The sequence below is a fragment of the Carassius auratus genome, chromosome 5, assembly GCF_003368295.1.
Source record: "Carassius auratus strain Wakin chromosome 5, ASM336829v1, whole genome shotgun sequence".
Lineage (NCBI taxonomy): Eukaryota > Metazoa > Chordata > Actinopteri > Cypriniformes > Cyprinidae > Carassius > Carassius auratus.
This window is the reverse complement of record NC_039247.1, coordinates 1,863,942-1,885,522: the sequence shown is the minus strand read 5'-3', so window position 1 is coordinate 1,885,522 and position 21,581 is coordinate 1,863,942. Positions and strand designations below refer to the sequence as shown.

Here is a 21,581-nt window from a genome sequence, read left to right as displayed (position 1 = left end):
AAAACACTACAGCCTCGAATAGAGAACACAAGTCAGCACTGATTTCAACAGAAAAACCTTTTCTGGGTCTCTTAAGAACCTGTTTTTCTTTTTCTGAGGAACATTTGAGAACTTTTTCCACTATAAAGACTCTTTAGTGCAATGGAAAGATTTAATGGATGTTAAAGGTTCATTGTGGAGCATCAATACCAATAAAGAAGCTTTATATTGTATTGGAAAAGGTTCTCCAGATTATTAAAACTAAAAAAGTGGGTTCTTCTAAGAAATACACTGAAAGGTTATTTAGGGAAGCAAAAATGATTCATCAGTGTGAAAAACAACCCTTTATTTTAAGAGTCTGATAGCTCAGAATAATCCTGTGTTTCAGGATCACGGAGAACACGCAAACACAGCTCTGGAGACGTCTTGTGCATTTGTGCTGATCTAGAAATCTCTTGGAGCTAGACTCTGTTGTGATCGATTCATGTTTGATTTCCAGTTCCACCGCTCTTTGTCTTCACTGGTGTCCAGTTTCTTGGATCAGTAAAATCATTCAGTTTGAGAGCGTGTGACTATATCTTCTTATATAGTGTGATCTCTAATCACATTTCACATAATAACAATAACATATCAGACTCGTTACTCGTGAAGTAAAGCTTTAATGCGTCCAGCTCTGGAGAGAATCTCACACCTGCTGTCTTCATGTAAACTCACATTGTGTTTTTCTGCAAACATCTCAATTGGAAACAGATGTGTCTGTGTCTGTCAGGTGCTCAGCTGAAGGCAACTTCACCGTATGGATCCGAATGAATGTTGTACAGCAAACAGGTCGCATATCTCACACTTTAGATCGAATCCAACCCCTCTGGAAGAGAGAAATATAGGGTGTGTCCTCCGGAAAATGACTGGGTGTCTTAATGAGCCATCAGGTGTTCCTCCACAGCATCAGTCAGTGTGTGTAGAAGGGTTTGTGTGGTATATTTCCAGGTGCACTCCTGGTGATGAGTCTGAAGCTCCAGGTGTGTGTCAGAGGAATCACTCTTAATGCATCAGACACATTCTCCTCATCGACTCGGTTCTGCAGCAGGTGTCTCCACGCTCTCGCTGTCTCTTTTATTCTCTTTGTATCCAATTCCATGCTTTTGTTTGCGGATCGATCTGTGTTCAGGTATTACATGGAGCTGAGCTACTTCTTAATCTGGACTCAACACTTGGTGATTTTCTCTTCAGTCGGGTGAAGAGAAGCCTGGGATCACAAACATGTCTCGGATCCGTCGATTAGCTCTGGTTATTAAAGCAACAAGACAGTGAGTTTATAACACAGCGTGGAACAGACTGCCCCCCCCCAGCTGTTATAAACTGTAAACCACTGCTTCACGGGGATTATTGCTTTTATATAACGGTTGTTCCATATACGTAGTAAGGTTTCACAAAATGAAATAAAGTAAATAAAATGTAATGATATTAATTAAAACATTATTCTTTCGCTAAACAATGTAGCACAATCAGTTGTGGTTGCAACAAAGTGGTTGCCGAGCAACAACAGAAATAAAGAGGTGTGTGTTTGTAGAGTAATTCACAACAGCTTCGACCGCGGCTCAGCCAATCAGAATCAAGCACTGGAGCTATACTTCCGTGTTAATTCTGGCAGTGGTTATCTGAGCGTTCGTGTGAAGGACTGTTAGGATGTTCATGTTCAGATGCACTTCTCCGGTCAGTGGTTTGTGTTTCACCAGAGCCAGGAACGCAAGCGTACAGTTTGTGAAACGGGACGCAAACACAGGATATATAATATATTTCCAGCTGATCCTCTTTCCGTCTTTGAGTCTTCAAATCTTTGAATCTTCTCTGAAACAGTGTTTGATCGGAGACTCTGAGTCGTTTGAAGAGTCCCATGCAGTAGATGACGGACAGCTGTCAATCACTCCATCACTGAACACTGAAACTAATCTGACAGATAACTGAGAAGTTTGTTTGCATTGTGAGACTTGATCTAATGTGTTTAATGGCGTTCCAGAGTAGTTGGTTTCTCTGTGATCAGTGGTGACGGTTGGGTGAGACTCGTAACAGCAGTAATGCAGTGTTTATCTGAGGTTTAAAGTCCTTGTGTCAGTCAAAGATGACGTGCTGTGCTTGTCACTTTCATTACTCCTCTCAAGAGCTCTTGAGCTCAACAGCTAATCACGCTGTGAATGAATAATTACACTATTGCTCCTGTGACGCTGCATGACGGGAGACTCTCCGGCTCGGTCCAAGCGCTCTTGTGCATCACTAATCTCTGTAAGTGCTCATTAATTCAGAGAAGCAGACATGTGAGGGTTAAACGCTGCTCCAGGGTCAGTGGTGCACCGCATGCTCTGCTTCTGTGTGTGTGATCCTGGATTCACATCAGCTGAGACTCTCTCATGTGCTTCTAGTGATGTAATCATGAGCTATGCTTGTGTTTGATTCTGAATGCACCATGTTCACATTGCTCTGTGCTTCTCTAAACCTGTCGTCTTTTTCCCTAACGAAACATGTAACAGAATGTGTAGTTTTCCCAATGTTTCCAACCTTAGATTTATAGAAAACATCAGGTTAATGTAATTAGCATTTACTCTCTCTGATTAGGCTGTGTTTTATGGTTTTGATCATGAAACTAGCTCTTTGTAGAACAGATATGTGTGAAGTATTGAAGCATGTTTAATGTGGAACACATACAGTATCACACCAGCAGGAGTGTGTTTGTCTATGATCCTGTTTCAGCACAGATGTTCAATTAGAAATATAACTCATTGAATGATATTAATCTATTTTTATAGGTCGATGGAGTAACAGAGGCATTGTTCAGTAAAATACTTTCACATTGTTTTTGCTTTGCCAACTGATATAGTCCCAAACAAATGAGTGTATTTGAACGAATCAGTTAAAACAATGATTCAGTGACTCACTTCTGAAGACCGTCAGTTGTTTCGTTCCTAAATGACTGTATATTTGAACCAATTTATTGAGTCAATGATTCAAACAATGAAATAATGTTTTACTGCTGTAGTGGTAAATGGAAACTTCAACAAATATATATATATATGTATTTGTTTTAATAAATTACAATTTTAATCCATAAATACATGTTAATTATAAATAGATTTTATAAATAGATGTAGATTGTAAACAGATGTTAGAAATGGCTGATCACAGTCTGTGTTGTGAGGCTGAATGCTGAAGGTCAGAGGTTTGTTGGTGAAGAGCACCAGTTCTGTCTTGGCTAATAAACCGTAGAGATGCACACGTCTTGCATCATTAAAACATCCCTAAACCGCGGTAAAACCCTGGCCTCCAGTGGCTCGTTACGAAGGGCTGGTGATGATAATCATCGTCATTGAGAGCGCATGCGCCAGCTTGCATGCAGCCTGTTGCAGTTGCCCCGTCGTTTCGTCACCTTATTTTTAACTTTAATTCTAATTTTAAACTTCACTGGTGTGATTTGGTCCATATGTAATTTAACTTAAATAGACTCTCTCTAATCATGCAGTTTGAGAAAGTTTTAGTAAGCCACGGAATTGTTCGTGGCTGCTTTGTTTACACCCAGGACCAGCTGATCGCGCTGAAGCCGACTGCGGCGCACAGACCCATAGACATCCCCACTGAGATCTGGAGGAGAACACACAGAGGTTGTAGAGGTGGAGTGAGGCGGCGAGGGAAGAGAAAGGGCTCCAGACAACAGAGACTTATGAGAAGGAGGTTTAAGCCGTGTCTCCCCTCTCTCATTATGGGCAACGTGAGGTCAATGGCTAATAAGATGAATGAGCTAACAGGGTTAGCCCGGAGTCAGAGGGAGTTCCGGGAGTGTAGTTTAATGTGCTTTACGGAGACTTGGCTAAACTCGGATATTCCTGATCACAACGTTTCCATCGACGGCTTTCAGATTGTTCGAGCTGACAGGGACTGCAACAAGAGCGGTAAGCGTAAAGGTGGGGGGCTTGCCGTTCTAGTTAACAACAGATGGTGTAATCCAGGTCACATTACGATTAAACAGCGTATTTGTAGCCCGGACACTGAACTGCTTGCTGTGGGACTCCGGCCATATTATCTGCCACGGGAAATTTCACATGCCATTGCCATTGCTGTTTACGTTCCGCCCTCTGCTAACCCGACGTCGGCGTGTAATGTTATTTACTCCGTTATTGCTGAACTTCAGACTAAACACCCGAGTGCCCTCATAGTGATCTCGGGTGACTTCAACCACGTCAATATGAATAACACACTAACCAACTTTACCCAGTATGTGAGATGCCACACTAGAGAGGAGAGGATCTTGGACCTGCTGTATGCTAACGTCAAGGATGCATATAGCTCTTCCTCCCTCCCCCCCCTGGGCAGGTCAGACCACAACCTGGTTTACATCAATCCCTGTTACGTGCCTCTGGTGAAAAGGCAGCCTGTGATCACAAGGACTGTGAGTAGATGGTCTGATGAGGCTTATGAAACACTTCAGGGATGTTTCGAGGTGACAGACTGGAGTGCACTCTGTGAGCCACATGGAGAGGATATAGATGGGCTTACTGAGTGTATCTCGGACTACATAAATTTCTGTGTGGACAGCATTGTCCCAGCAAAAATTGTACGTTGTTACCCAAACAACAAACCGTGGGTAACTAGGGACATTAAAGACATTCTGAATGCCAAAAGGAGGGCTTTTAGAGACGGGAATAGGGAGGAGATGAAGGCCATTCAGAGGGAGCTAAAGATGAAGATCAGAGAGGCTAAGGATAAGTACAGGAGGAAGCTGGAGCGTAAACTCCAGCAAAACAACATGAGGGAGGTATGGAGCGGCATGAGGAACATCACTGGCTTCAGATCGAATGGCTGCAGTGGAGTTGAGGACAGCTTGGACAGGGCCAACGAACTTAATCTGTTTTTCAACAGATTTGATACTGTCTCTCATGCACATGTACCCACTAACTCTGCGGCTGTCTCACCTATTATCCAACTACTCCCTTCTCCTCCTCACTGTCCTCCCTCCTCCTCTTGGGACATCCTTTCACCCACATCCTCCACCCCACAGGTTAATAGCACTCTCCAGCCAAATGACTCATCTCTTCTTCCTCCTCTTCCAATCTCTGTGTGCCTCACTTCTGAGCAGGTGAGAAGACAGCTGAGGAGACTACACTCAAATAAGGCTGCAGGGCCTGATGGTGTTCGTCCTGGGGTGCTTAAAGCCTGTGCCTCGCAGCTGTGTGGAGTACTTCATCATATCTTCAATCTGAGTCTGAGTCTCCAAAGGGTCCCTGTACTGTGGAAGACATCTTGCATAGTTCCTGTGCCTAAGACGCCACGTCCTAGTAACTCCAGGGACTACAGACCCGTGGCACTGACCTCTCACATTATGAAGACCCTGGAGAGACTGGTCATGGAGCAGCTGAGGCCTATGGTTAGTTCCATCCTGGATCCACTCCAGTTCGCATACCAGCCCAGAATTGGTGTTGAGGATGCTATCATCTTTCTGCTCAACCGTATCTACCCCCACCTGGACAAGCCGGCGAGCACGGTGAGGATCATGTTTTTTGACTTTTCGAGTGCTTTCGACACCATCCGGCCGGCCTTGCTGGGTGAGAAGCTGACAGCGATGCAGGTGGATGCTCCTCTTGTGTCCTGGATTGTTGACTACCTGACTGGCAGACCACAGTATGTCCGCCTGCAACACTGTGTATCAGACAGCATAATCAGCAACACCGGGGCCCCGCAAGGGACTGTCCTCTCTCCCTTTCTCTTCACTATTTACACCACGGACTTCAACTACCATACAGAGTCTTGCCATCTTCAGAAGTTTTCTGATGACTCTGTTGTGGTTGGATGTATTAGAGAGGGTGATGAGACCGAGTACAGAGCTGTGGTGAGGGACTTTGTCACATGGTGCGGGCAGAACCATTTGCAGCTCAACATGACAAAGACGAAGGAGCTGGTTGTGGATCTAAAGAGAGCAAAGACACCGGTGAACCCAGTTTCCATCCTTGGGGTCCCTGTGGACACTGTGGAGGATTATAAGTACCTAGGAGTGCACATTGATAAGAAACTGGACTGGGCTAAGAACACTCAAGCTCTCTACAGGAAGGGCCAAAGCCGTCTCTATTTTTTGAGGAGGCTGAGGTCCTTCAACATTTGCAGGACGATGTTGAGAATGTTTTATGAGTCGGTGGTGGCAAGTTCTATCATGTTTGCTGTTGCATGCTGGGGCAGCGGGATGAGGGTTGCAGATGCAAACAGACTCAATAAACTGATCCGTAAGGCTAGCAACGTTGTGGGGGTAGAGCTTGACTCTCTGGCGGTGGTGTCTGAGAGGAGGATGTTGTCCAAATTACATGCCATCCTGGACAATGTATCCCATCCACTTCATTATGTGCTGCTCAAACACAAGAGCACTTTCAGTGAAAGATTTATTCTTCCGAAATGCACCACAGAGCGTCACAGGAAGTCATTTCTCCCTATGGCCATTAAGCTTTATAACGCCTCCCTCTAATTGCCTGATACACTGACATTTAGTTAATTTTTAACTGACAATATCCCTGTTTCTGTGTAATATTATCTTTAATACTTGTATGTGAAATATTCCATGTTGCTTTTTATATTTATGTTTATTTATACTTTTATACTATTTATATTTTTATTTATTCATTTCTTATGCTTGAAAGGCGGGCTATTGTGACAAAGAATTTCCCCTTGGGGATTAATAAAGTATTCTGATTCTGATTCTGATTCTGATTCTGATTCATCTGTGACGTGACCATCGTCTGATCGAGAGCGACGGATCCGGAGAGTTTGTGTGAAGTTCTTCACATGTCACCAATGTGTCCTTTAGTCCATGTTTGTATTTAACTGGAATAGAGTTCGTTTTTCATTTTAGACATGAGTGAATTTAATCCAGCTATATTTCAGGGTAAGAAAGTAGATCCAGTGGAAATCATCTCAGCTACACTTCTGCACATCTGCTGGGAACAGACCTAGTTATCAGTCTGTGTACCGTAGTAAATCCATATCATATCAGGAACAACCACCGACACCGGAGGAAGAACAGATTCACACGCTCTGATAGAGCTGGCCGATGCATGATCCAGTGAGGGCTGCCTGATGATATTAATAATAATAATCATATGTTTGTAGTAAGCATTGGTCTCCCATAGTAGAATACACTTAAATCATGATAGACACTGTTAAAATTACACACATAGCAGCTCAATACCATGGTAAAACTATAACCATGTGGTTTTCAGGTTGTGTATTTGTATGACAAACACAAAACACGATATCTGAAACGTTTTCACATACAGTGAAAGCCCAGCGTTGATCTTCATCTTTGTTCAACAGAAGAAAGTCCAGCAGGTGAACATCTGAGTGACCGATCAAACTGTGACTCGAGAGTGTGTGTGTGTGTGCGTGCGTGTGTGTGTGTGCGTGTGTGTGCGTGTGTGTGCGTGTGTGTGTGTGTGTGTGTGTGTGTGTGCGTGTGTGTGCGTGTGTGTTCGTGTGTGTGCGTGTGTGTGTGTGTGTGTGCGTGCGTGTGTGTGTGTGCGTGTGTGTGCGTGTGTGTGTGTGTGTGTGTGTGTGTGTGTGTGTGTGTGTGTGTGTGTGTGTGTGCGTGTGTGTGCGTGTGTGTGTGTGTGTGTGTGTGTGTGCGTGTGTGTGCGTGTGTGTGTGTGTGTGTGTGTGTGTGTGTGTGTGTGTGCGTGTGTGTGTGTGTGTGTGTGTGTGTGTGCGTGTGTGTGCGTGTGTGTGTGTGTGTGTGTGTGTGTGTGTGTGTGTGTGTGTGTGTGTGCGTGTGTGTGCGTGCGTGTGTGTGCGTGTGTGTGCGTGTGTGTGTGTGTGTGTGTGTGTGTGTGTGTGTGTGTGTGTCAGATGGAGTGTGTTTTGCCCGAGCGTCTCGATGAATAACTCATCACATGTAAAGACGGCGTCTCCGCTGTGATTAATGTTTGCCGGTGGTTAAAGAGCGTTTGTCCTACTTTGTGTCGGCTGCTGGAGAAAATAAATTTCTCTGAAAGCTGGAGGAAAAGCCTTCCTAATTAAAGCCTTAATTAGTGAATTAATGTGATCTTACAGAGAGTGTCACCCTTCACACACACACACACACACACACACACACACACATCAGTGTGAAAGTCTGGCTTCCAAACCCCCGTGAGCCTCAGATTCACTTTCTATTACAGCACACTTCTATTATTCAGAGATGTTGTACTTCATATCTCCGTCTCTACATGTGTCTTTTGTTTTTATAGATGCTGAAGCTGACCGTGTGCATGTATTGAAGCATCTAAACATTTGAGCACTGGCCCTTTATCAGTCAAACACTAAACAAGATAAACAAGATATGATTTACATTTTAGACCCCTTAACCTACCTCAAACCGAAACATGAACATTTTAAAGAGAATATAAAAGAATAAATCAAATGTAATATACACAACTGTGCAGGTATATATAGCATTCAAATATATTTTGAGTGTCTAATCACACACCTAAACTTAAAAACATTAACATTATAAAGAAAAACATGACATACTGACGACAAGTGCAATCATAGTCATTTATTTACTGCAAAAATGTCAAAAGTGGCACCAAAAGCCTTACGAAAGCTTGAATGTGGGTCTTTTCTTTGCAGTTGTGTGGATCCTAAAGATTTAAATGATGTTGCACACATAAACCTGATTATTTGAGATTTGATGTGGTGTGGTTAATGCTGAGGATGGTTAGTATTGAGCCAGTAAAGACAGATGAAGCCAGTGTTTCTGTGTTTATTAGAGTTTCTGTGCTTCGCTGTGAGCGTGACCGAAGCAGATCTGTGTCTGATTCACATCTGCTCTGCTGCGTGAAGGACAGTCCGTCTCAGATCTCAGATGTGCTTATTCACACATCACACTAACAGATGGACCAGTGCTTCCACTCAAACACACACACACACACACACACACACACACGCGCGCACACACAAACACTCACACACACACACACACACACACACACACACACACACACACACGCGCGCGCACACAAACACTCACACACACACACACACACAGAGAAACACAGACAGAGAGACACAGACACACACACACACACAGACACAGACACACACACAGAGAGACACACACACACACACACTCAAACACACACACACACATGTTTGTTTTTGTGTAAAGTGTGTTCATCCCATAGGTGTAATGGTTTTTATTCTGTAGAAACTGTATATTCTATGTCCCTTCACCAACCCTACACCTAACCCTAACCCTCACAGGAAACTTTGTGCATTTTTACTTTCTGAAAAAAACTCATTCTGTATGATTTATAAGTGTTTTGAAAAATGGGGACATGGGTTATGTCCTCATAAGTCACCCTCTCCTTGTAATACCTGTGTCATACCCATGTCATTATACAGAGTTGTGTCCTGATATGATACAAAAACAAGAGCACACACACACTCTAAACACACACACACACACACACACACACACACACACACACACACACACACACACACACACACACACACAATACTGAACACTTGCTTCTATATTTAAGATGATGTGTGTTTTCTAGAAACACAACCCCCTTATCGTTCTCTATCATGAAGTGAATGTAGTTAATAAAAGAGCTGGAGCGTTTAATAATCATAACACGTGACTGTAATAATGATTAATGTAGTCCGATGCTGGAGTATGATGATACGACTGTACAGAAATGTATTTTCCACACATCTGCACACTTCAATGCAAATGAATGAATCTCCAGTCAAGAATAATCTGCTTGCACAAGCAATGAATCTGTTTCCCAGTACAAGCACATTAATGCTCAGCCACTGGAGTGTGCGACTGAAAGCAGCGAGAGTTTGCTTTATTTATTACGGCCAGCCTTTCAATAGTTTGGCATTGAACAAGCATTGATATGAAAGACTCGTTGTAATTTAGAAAGTCACATTATGAGCGAGAGAATGAGTTTATATTAATAGAGATGAATGAATGAATGCCTTGGAAGGGCAGTGTTTCTCTCTTAATCATATTCCATATGCTTTATGAGTATGATCATCTACAGCTCATTTGTCCATATTCAGATGCTCTGTTGAATTTTGAGAAAACTCTGATTATAAATAAACTAAAATGAACAATAACATGGTTATTTAATGTAGAAATCATGAATTAGCACTGAATTAGCAAATATTGCTTTGGTTTTCTTTTGTTTTTGAAATACATTCATAGAGTTTTCAATCATGATCATTTATATATTTGCAGCTTAGAAACAAGAAATGGAGTTTATATTAATAGAGATGAGTGTTTGCTTCATGGTGATGATGAATCAATTAAAGGCTGTTAGGAAGGTCAGTGTTGTTCAGTAATTAAGTTCCTTTAGTTTATGAGAATCATAACACATTACATATACACGTTAACCTCTACAGCTCATTCTGCTGTATTCAGATGCTGTTTTTAATATGAATAAATACAAACCATGTGCAAATTCATCAGTCAGCAGCATCACTGAGCAGTTTGTACATGAGATCAGACATATACGGCTGAATTATCCAGCGCTGTGTAGCGTTTATCCTTCAGTCCCTGAGTGGAAGAACACAGCAGGTATTCTGAGCTGGAGGTGGGGCTCATTTGCATATTCATGACTCCACATACTAAATGAGGTGTGGGAGGAGAGTTACATTCAAGCCGTTTCAGGGCATGAAAACAATATTTTCAAAACAAATATTGTCTTTTAATGATTAAAGATTAAAGAATCAATATAAGGAGGGACTTAGCCAAAATCTGTATATAAATAAAAATAAATAAATACAAAAATGTACATGAACACATGGTTATTTCATCTCTTCTAAGTGTTTTGTTTTTCTCTAGTGTTTATGTAGTTTGTATTGTCACCAGTACACATGTATTCCTGTAGCTCAGACAGTAGAGTAATGTGTTTCTTTGGGAATCGAACCCATGACCTTGGTGTTGCAAACACAAAAAAATTATGTATATTTTATATTTTCTGCATTGGAAACAATCCTAAATATCTCCCTTTCAGTGCTAAACTAATTAATGTTCATGATCATGGCTGGACTTGTGTGATTTTAAAACTCTATTATTGTCATTCCAAATTAAGTAAAAACTTTGTTGCGTTCAATTTCACACTTCGGTGGTTCTATGGAAATGTCTCTATTGTGTACATAATTGCATGTGCATTAATATTGAATATGCATTATAATGCATCTCATTTCAAACTGTGGAAGCATTCAGAAGACACAAGATCAGGAAATGTATGCTTTCAGTACGGTGTAAACTGCTTTGGATTAAAGCTTCTGTCAGATGGGAGTATTCGCTGGGAATCAAACCCATGATGTTGGTGTCTGAAGTGTGATCCAAACCTCAGAAGGATCTGAATCTTCTCTCAAATCACAGTCAGTGAATACAGCACGAGCTCCAGAGGAGCCATGAATTCTAGCGTTACCTTAAAAACCCTCTCTCTCTGGTTGTGATTGAAGCAGATGAACAATAAACACTGAACGTTCCCCAAAGCTCTGAAGCTTAGCTGGATTAAAAAGCCAATGAAGACCATAAATCTCACATTCAGATGGCTCTGCTGGATTTTAGATGCAAAACCAAATGTGTAGTGAGTGTATTGTGTCGTTTATCGTATCGGTGACTCGACACGCTCAAAGCTCATGCTACAACATAATCTGCTGCTATCTGATGACCGATTAAAGGAGATTCTGCATGATCCGTATCACTCGGACCAGATCTGTGTGAGACGAGAGGACGATAAACAAACCACTGCTGAAATAAAAGACGAGCCGATGACATCTCGTCCTCAAAAGAGCTGCGCGTTCAAGGGTCACTCTTCATTTCCATCACAATTGGCCCCATCTGTCCACGCTTGGCCCGTCGTCAGCTGTGTGTGTGTGTGTGTGTGTGTGTGTGTGCTTTAATTGTCATGAGTGTGACTGACTGTGAAGTGGCTTTATGAGCCTGTGCGTGTGTGTGTGTGTTTCTCAAGGCTTTTGTTCATCTCATCTGCATTAATGGACTAGTTCAGCCCAATAACATTTCATCATTAAGAGTTTCTCCTCCAGATCTATCAGGCTGGCTCTGGTCATCGTGTTACTCATTACTCACCCACCTTTAGCTTTTTATGGGTTTGTTTTAGTAGATAACAGATGGTACAATTCAACTTCACAATTATGAGATACAGTGTTGAACTATGACATACTATAAGCTAAAAAGACAGAACTGATTCATAAAGTCATAATTATGAATTCCCAGTCTTGTCCTCTCGCTTCACTGATGTCCCCATCCTGATGAAGATACGATGAGGTGCAGCAGGTTACGTTTACCACAGCGAGAAATGAATACTGTCACATTCAGGAATAAGCATCTCTCTTGCCTTTTGACAAGTGTAATGTGAGGTGAAGAATCACTCAAGCAGGCAGAACGCTGGCTGGAATTGGAGTGAAATGCATGGAAAGTCATTTGTGGCCCACCGTCTCGTGCACTTTTCAGGCCTGAAGTGATGCTCTGAGGCCGTTTATAATACGAGAACACGCCAGTGCTGTGGTGACGATCGATGCTGTGTGTGTTCGCTTGCACAAGGGCGTCTGAGCCCATCTGCATTCAGCTGCTGATGTGACTGTGAGTTACACTAATGGAGCGTCGCTGTGTCCTTCTGTTTAACCAGCTCTCACTGGACATGCAACTAGCAATAATAGGTGTTTGCATGAAAACAGTAGTCTAAATACATTAAAGCTTAATGACAAAAATACTGTAATTATATTCCATTACTCCTCCTTCAATACATTTAATACGTTTGCATTAACAATATTAAAATGTGACACAAATACCCACCTTTGTGACTCAATACCATTCATTCATTCAGTGACTCTGATATGCCCCGGGTGCTGTGCTGTGCTGGAGCTGGTGGGGCGTCTCTTTGCTCTCGGCACGGGGTCATTACTGAGCCACGCTCGTGTCGCCACATAAAGAGTCTGATTCCCAGGAGTCCCTCTGTTTTAACACGGCGACAGAAGGACACAGCCGGACGGGTCACAGATGAAAGAGCAGCGAGCATACGGCCCGCGGTTAACGGCTGAAGCTACGGCAGATGAAGCTCATTCTGCTGTCAGGATCGGATGGAGCGCTGGAGTAATTAACAGATAAATGAAGTATCTGATGAGGGCTCGAGTGTTTCTCTCTCAATCTAATGAAGTTAGAAATCCATTCAGTTGTGTGTCCATATAGTCAAATATACTTGTCTGTTCTGTTATTACACGAACTAAATAAAGTGTAAGCGTTAGATCTGGTTAGAGACGCTCACTTCAGCTGACTCTCTCTAGGAATACGACACCCATCTAAGCTTCCCTCAGTATTATCAGCAGTTCTCACATTGCTCAATAGTTCATTACCCTTCTCCATCCCCAGCTCCTCCTCCGTCAGTCAGGATTCAGTCTTTGAATCAGACTAATTCTAAAATGTGTATATTAAATTATCAAACTTTAATGATATCTGCAGTACATTTGTGTTGGTTCTGTTCAGCTTGGGGAGTTCTTGCCCAGAACAGAACTGTTTATCTGCTAACTGTCAGTCATCTTTGATAGTGGTCCTGACAAAACTACAGATAATACAGTGCACAGCGCGAGCTCAATAAACATGTCAAATAAACTTTCAGAATTGCTTTGTTTTTAGACTGAAATCAGTTTTTTTTTTTACAATGATGTACTATTCGTTGTTGTTTTGTTGTTGTTTTTTGCATTGCTAATAGTAATTTTTTTTGCTTCAATATAATTGTGTATTGCATTAAAAAGAGTTTTATAATTTATTTTATTATTATTTATATATTTTTTGCAATGGTAAAAACATTTTTTGCATTGAAAATAGTTTTTCCAACTGATTCATTTTTCCAGATAAAGCCTTCTGTAGTTGTTTTTTCATTGATAGTTTTTTGCAGTTGTATAATTGTGTTTTATTTTGCACTTATTTATTTATTTTTTTGCTTAATTGTATTTTTGCATTGAAAATTTAGATTTTTTTTTTTGTTCATAGTATTTTACATTGATATAATTCTTTTTTGTGTATTGATAATATTTTCTTGCTTGTTTGTTTTTTGCATTGGTATAATTGTCTTTGCACTGATGTAACAGTTTCCACTCATATAACAGCACCAGGGAGGCGTGCTAAACCCTGCGGGACAGACAGAAAGACAGACAGAGATGGATCAGGCGGGAACAGACATCTGCTCCCATCTTTTATTTCATCAGGCGATCCGTCCTCCTCCATTCATTGCGCCTCCTGCCGTGCAATCAAACCCAGAGGAGTCAGGTGGCACGGAGACGCTGGACCCGATGGAGTCTGGCCCTTAATAATGATGGCAGCACTGTGTGTTTGTGTGTTTGCTTTGGCTTCTGAGATGCACTCGACCGCAGACGGATGCGGGAGCTTCTCACAGCGTCTTCACCGACTCTCTCTCTCATACACACACACACACACTCGTAGGATTTGGAAGGATCTGGTCTTCAGCTCCGTCTCTCTGATGCCAGAGCGACCATCTGCAGCGCGGCGAAACAAAGCGTGCGTCATCCTCAGCCCGCGTCTCTCCTGTGTTCGCTCCTTCACTGGGAGCTGGAGACAGACTGGAGTGTGTGGGAGGTTCGAGTAAAGCCTGAGCAGACGAGCCCAAGGTCTGCAGGAGCCGGATGTGTTTGTTCAGGATTATTGTTATTTGGCTGCTGCTTCTTCTGCGTTTAAAGTCTGTAGAATTGCACGGCACAAAGTTAGGTAATTCACTGCAGGTCTAGGAAGAGTTCTTTATTTTGAAACGTTAAGTTGTCAATCTTTTATTTTGGCAGGATATGTATTAGCACACATGTTTGCACGAGTTCACTGGTCTCCTGGTAAACTGGACACATGACTGTGATGCTGCGGGTTTGATTCCCAGGGAACACAGAAACGTGAACGCAGTGAGACACAGCTTTACTTCATCTCCTCCAGAGCGATCCTCGAACGCAGATTGATTTGTGCATTTTCATCCAGCAAACCATTTACATGTAATGCATCGCTGAGTTTGATGGTTTCTGACACAGAGAGCACAACCATCTCTTTTATTAAAACAAATCACAATCTGCTCCGCTTGCTTTGAGACTCTTGAGGAAACAGCGGTCAAAAATACGAATAGTCATGCTTAAACATATCAAATCAAATCTCAAGTTTCTGTCTGGAGCACTTTGCTCAATTCAGATCATTGCAAAGCAGCTTTATTGTAATAAGCAGGAAAATAACACAATCAGTGATTTATGAAAGAAGTTCAGTTTCAGCAAGATAACAGTGCCATTATTCAGTTAAATCAACACTTATAAATGCTAAAATCATAGTTCTGCTATCAATCGATTTCTATTTTTATAAATTACTGTCATTCAGTACAGTACCAGAATGAAACCACCCGCTAGTCCAAATCTCGTCAGATATGATTGTGTTTCATGTAAAATAATCCTGAATGTGGAGTGATTCTGCATGAGGAGGAGCATGGATACATCATCATCATCATCTTCATCATCTCTGGTCTGGGTTAATTCGGCAGACTCGAGAGCTTGTTGAAACACAGTCAGCTGTATTTGTCATCCGCTGCTGTCGACCCGTTACGCTCGGAGCTCACTTCTTCTGGCCTTTATTTCCCGCCGCTCTCAGAAAATTCATTTCAGAGACTTTAACCTCAACAATACCTTAATGAATCAGGCCTGAGCCGGCGGGATTTATGGGGTGGAATCGCCTGGCGAACACAGCGGTTTAAGCTCTGGATATGAGCTGTAGGGTCACCGCTCCGTGATTCGGGATCAAGCCCATACGTTTTCCAAAGGCTAGGAAGATAAATCCTGCTTTTAGAGAGCACCGCTCCCAAACACAAAGCCCAGGATGAAGCGCACGGATGTGAAGGTCCACGCTGTTCACGTGATGATCTGATGGAGCAGACAGACACTAAACCTCAGCGTCACAGACTCTCACACACCTGTGAGACCCTCGAATCAGACGAGACCCTCAGCTGAATACAGGGAACACATCTAACACATATATCACAGTACAATCAGAACTGCTAACATTTGTAATATTAAAAGGAATAGAGTTGAGTTGTGTGAGCATTAGACTGAAAGTGTGTCGTGACACACATTAACTCTGCTTCTGTTAAAGCCTGAAGGGTCTTAGTTTGGAGCAGATTACTTCTCATGTTAGGGAAGAACGGAGCGCTGGATAAAGGACGGGATGAAGCCGGAATGTTCAGGATGAAGAAGAAGAGATTGGGTCACATTTGCTGGACTGGATCTGTGCGGATTTGTGCGAGAGAATCCAGCTCTGAATGAATTGTAAAGAAATTCTGGGAAATGTCCATCTGTGAATTATTTTTAACACTGAATATATACTGTTTGACAGGGGTGTACGATAAATACTGATTCTCATAGCCAGCGATGTGATATTTGCAGATATCTCCAATAATTCTATCATATGACTCGATACAGGAGTATATCGATTGATTTCAATTAGCACAGGTTTTGTGTTTCGCCCAAATTATCCACAAATAATGCTTTTTCACTCACTTTTTAACTGTGATCAGTGAGGTCTGCGATCAATCCGTTCTAAACCGAAACACAAAACCTGTGCACATCGACAGAAAACCAGCGGACAGAGGTGGAGTCCAACATTTACTGATAATAATAGAGCAGAATAGAGATTTACAGGCAATCTTCTGTAGGCTGCTCATTTCTGAAGTGGAACAGCACCAGTGGAACAAGATTGGGAAAGTACAGAAATGTTGGTTAGTTAGTGATTTTAGTGAAATGTGAATCCGACTCTGAATCAGAATCACTCCGCGCTGATCTGACTCTGCAGGTCTGCACTAGTCGTCTGGTTTAGTGAGCTTCAGAGGAAGTGATCTCGTCGGTGGTGTGACGCTTCACGAGTGTACAGCTGTGATGACTGACGCTGGAGCTCTTCATCCGGCAGATTGTGAGGATGCACGGCGCGTCTCAGCGCAGGAATGATGTGGGAATATTGCAGCTCCTCGGTGAAGCGTGAAGGTCACACACTGATATTCAGGAGGAAGAATCAGTCTGTGTTTACCAGGGAAATATGGGACTGTGTGACCCGTGTGTGTGTGTGTGTGTGTGTGTGTGAGTGTGTGTGTGTGTGTGTGCGTGATGATATTGGGATGTGTTTGTGTCTCTCTGTGAGTCTCCTTCCTGAACTCTTGCTCATGACTTGTTTCTATGAGATAAAGGACAAACAGTCAGTTCCCATGATGCTTTGTGTCTGTCACGCGTCCTCGCTCGAACACGGAGTCGAAATTAGGTTTCAGACCCAGTGAGAAAAACCACTTTATGAAACATCTGCAGTTATTATTAGTTTGTGGAATCATCTGTGTGTCTGCAGAACTGTAATAAGACACTTTATTTATATAATATTAATATTTTGTATTTCAGTTGTTCTTGTTCTTCAGTTCTCTCCTCTTTTTGATACAGATCAGTGATATTTCATAATAATAATTGTGTTTTATTTGAAGTACTAGTTTTCTTCTTCTTTAGTTTAGTTACTGTAGTACAGACCGATGCTGATTTACGGTGTAAGTGTTCTGCGATGGTTCACGTCTCATTCCTCTAATGAATTAATTGAGCTCCAAATGCTTCATGTTCACGTTAACGACTCTATTAATAGCTCTTGAAGATAATTTTGTAGATCAAAGCCACAGCTCATTAGAAACGTAAACCATAGCTGTGATATTTGCATACTGAACTCCAACTGGGTTTATTTATTTATCTTGCTAAATAATTTTTTTTCTTGCATCTGTTTAAGGGTTTTAACGTTGATGTTGAGTTTCAGTCAAACACTGAGATGGAGTCCTCCTTCAGATATTTGACCTCACAGAGTCACTGTGAATGTGATGTGTGCTGACAGGACGATCAGATGATCATATTGTCATATATCCGTGTGTTTGTAGCGATAGCTCCGAGCAGGAGATGATCTTTAAACTGCAGAACGGCGTTTGGAGAAGACACTGAATCATGCAGTAAATGCTCTGCACGGCGTCCTCAACCTTTAATTTTCCTTCTGTTATGGCCAATTATATTTGAATAATATCTCCATCTGCAGCCGGCGCGCGGCTCTGGGACTGTTCTTCATAAACGAGTGCGTACAGGATGACTGTCTAGTTCTGCGTGTTTCTGGCCGACCTTCAGAGAGCCGAGCGCAGCTCATGATGACTGCAGGTGAAGCAAATCATTGCAAAGCAGCTTTACAGAAAAATTAAGTTTCTATTTTAAAAGTTTCTACATTATATTTAGTAGTAGCTCATCAGTGGTGACTGTTAAGTTGATGTCCATATGGCGGAAATGTTCAGTAAAAATCACGCTGTCAGATAATGACGTAATCAAACAGATGGTGAACACTATTAACAGCAATGATTATATGTTGCCATTAAACTTCTGTTTGGCAAGCTTGGTAGTTTTGCATGTTTGAATAATTAAACAGCATGTCTAATCAAATAAATTCACAAAACTTTATCAATTTAATTATTAACTATTATTGAATTTTTTTTATAATAATAGGGGTGTATGAAATGTATCTATTTCAGGAATTCTGCGTCTGTTTGATTTTTTTTTAATGGTTTAATCATTTATTTATTTATTTATTTTGAAACAAAAACAATGGTAATCACATTAAGTCATATAAAACAAAAAATGTAATTTTCCATCAAATCAGATTGAAACAATCCCTCTTTATAGCAAAAAAGTACTATCTTGTTAAATCAAAGCATGCAAGAAAAATTGCGATTTATTCTTTAAAAATAAAGTTTTGATAATTTATAATAATTTATTGGGATTATTATTATTACATTACTATTACTTTATTTTAAGAAGTACATTTTATAGGTATATATTTTTCATCATTTCTTCAAGTTAATCCAAACCTTTATGTTGTAATGAAGAACTTTGAGTTTCTGTGTGTTTTAGTAAATGATTATTGTTAGTAGTACAGCAAACTGACACAAGCACAACATTCAGATTTCAGTTTTACACAGCAGTCTTTCTGTGGTTTATATTCACAGACAGTAATCCAAACTTTGAAAAACTTGAACTGCCTTTTTGTGATCCTCCTCATGCTGAATACTTATGCACTGAACTCAGTGTGTCACTCACCTGTTTTCACACACATCACTGCTGTATATCATATCCTACAGAAGCATGATGTTTCACAGGTATATTTGTAGCAATAACAAACAATACATTGTTTGGTTCAAAATTATTGATTTTACTTTTATGCCAAAAATCATTAGAATATTAAGTAAAGATCATGTTTGGTGAAGATATTTTGTAAATTTCCTACCGTAAACAGTGTTGGGGGTAACGCATTACAAGTAACGTGAGTTACATAATCAGATTACTTTTTTCAAGCAACTAGTAAAGTAATTATTATACTTTTTAATTTACAAGAAAATATCTGTTACTTTTTCAAAAAAGTAACACCAGTTACTTTGTTTTTCCATTTATTGACCGACAAGACTCCTGTCCCCATATTGGTAGAAATCCGAAGTACAGAGGTATTGTGTGCGCTGTGTGAACATGATCTAGTTCTAGACTAAGTGGGAAAGTGCATTAATTTTTATTGCTGAAGAGTGTTGAACTGTCTTCTCCTGTGTTCTACTGTTCAGACTTGAATTTACTTTTCCTTCAGCCTGAGGTTTATTCATTAAATTTTTTGGTGTGAAAGGGCTTTTATATTTGGAAAAAATATAACTTCTTATATTAAAAACAATCAAGCCCTGCTCATATTTAACGTGAAAGTAACACAAAAGTAGCATAACGCATTACTTTCCATAAAAAGTAACTAAATAAGGTGGTAATTTACTTTTTTATGGAGTAACACCATATTGTAATGCATTACTTTTAAAAGTAACTTTCCCCAACACTGACCGTAAATATATCAATACTTAATTTTTGATTAGTAATATGTGAACCGTTTCCTGTGGTCTTGTCCTGGTGGTCGTCTGAGACAAGGTCTTTACAGGGGATCTGTATCTGGGGCTCTAGTTGTCCTGGTCTCCGCTGTCTTTCAGGGATGTAGAGGTCCTTTCTAGGTGCTGATCCACCATCTGGTCTGGATACGTACTGGATCCGGGTGACTGCAGTGACCCTCTGATCTGGATACAGACTGGATCTGGTGGCTACGGTGACCTCGGAACAAGAGAGAAACAGACTAATATTAGCGCAGATGCCATTCTTCTAATGATGTAGCAAGTACATCGGGTGTTATGGGAAGTGTTCACGGTTCCGGTTTTCCTAATTAATGCAGCCTAAAAATCCTTTAACGGATTTGGATATTAAAAGCATATTAGTATATTATGTGTAAGCCAGGTTAAAGAGATGGGTCTTTAATCTAGATTTAAACTGCAAGAGTGTGTCTGCCTCCCGAACAATGTTAGGTAGGTTATTCCAGAGTTTAGGAGCCAAATAGGAAAAGGATCTGCCGCCCGCAGTTGATTGTGATATTCTAGGTATTATCAAATTGCCTGAGTTTTGAGAACGTAGCGGACGTAGAGGAGTATAATGTAAAAGGAGCTCATTCAAATACTGAGGTGCTAAACCATTCAGGGCTTTATAAGTAATAAGCGATATTTTAAAATCTATACGATGTTTGATAGGGAGCCAGTGCAGTGTGGACAGGACCGGGCTAATATGGTCATACTTCCTAGTTCTAGTAAGAACTCTTGCTGCTGCATTTTGGACTAGCTGTAGTTTGTTTACCAAGCGTGCAGAACAACCACCCAATAAAGCATTACAATAATCTAACCTTGAGGTCAAAAATGCATGGATTAACATTTCTGCATTTGACATTGAGAGCATAGGCCGTAATTTAGATATATTTTTGAGATGGAAAAATGCAGTTTTACAAATAGAATAGAAACGTGGCTTTCTAAGGAAAGATTGCGATCAAGTAGCACACCTAGGTTCCTAACTGATGACGAAGAATTGTTTTTAGGTCCTATAATTAACACCTCTCTTTTTTTAGAATTTAGCGGAAAGAAATTACTCGTCATCCAGTTTTTTATATCGACTATTCATTACACTAGTTTTTCAAATTGTTATGTTTCGCCAGGCCACAAAGAAATATAGAGCTGAGTGTCATTAGCATAACAGTGAAAGCTGACACCATGTTTCCTGATGATATCTCCCAAGGGTAACATATAAAGAGTGAAGAGTAGCGGCCCTAGTACTGAGCCTTGAGGTACTCCATACTGAACTTGTGATCGATATGATACATCTTCATTCACTGCTACGAACTGATGACAGTCATATAAGTACGATTTAAACCAATCTAATGCACTCCAGTTTGAAGGTTTTGGGGACATATCCTAATGACAATGAGGAATTCATAATAGTCAGAAGAGGACCTATGACTTCTGGAAGCACCTCTTTTAGGAGCTTAGATGGTATAGGGTCTAACATACATGTCGTTGGTTTAGATGATTTAACAAGTTTATACAATTCTTCCTCTCCTATAGTAGAGAATGAGTGGAACTGTTCCTCAGGGGGTCTATAGTGCACTGTCTGATGTGATACGGTAG

General features: G+C 41.0%; 1 protein-coding gene across 4 annotated transcripts in view; it reads left to right on the top strand.

Moving 5' to 3' along the window:
- Positions 1 to 21,581, top strand: part of dcc (DCC netrin 1 receptor) — a 168,207-nt gene that overhangs the window by 1,170 nt on the left and 145,456 nt on the right. The window lies entirely within an intron of this gene.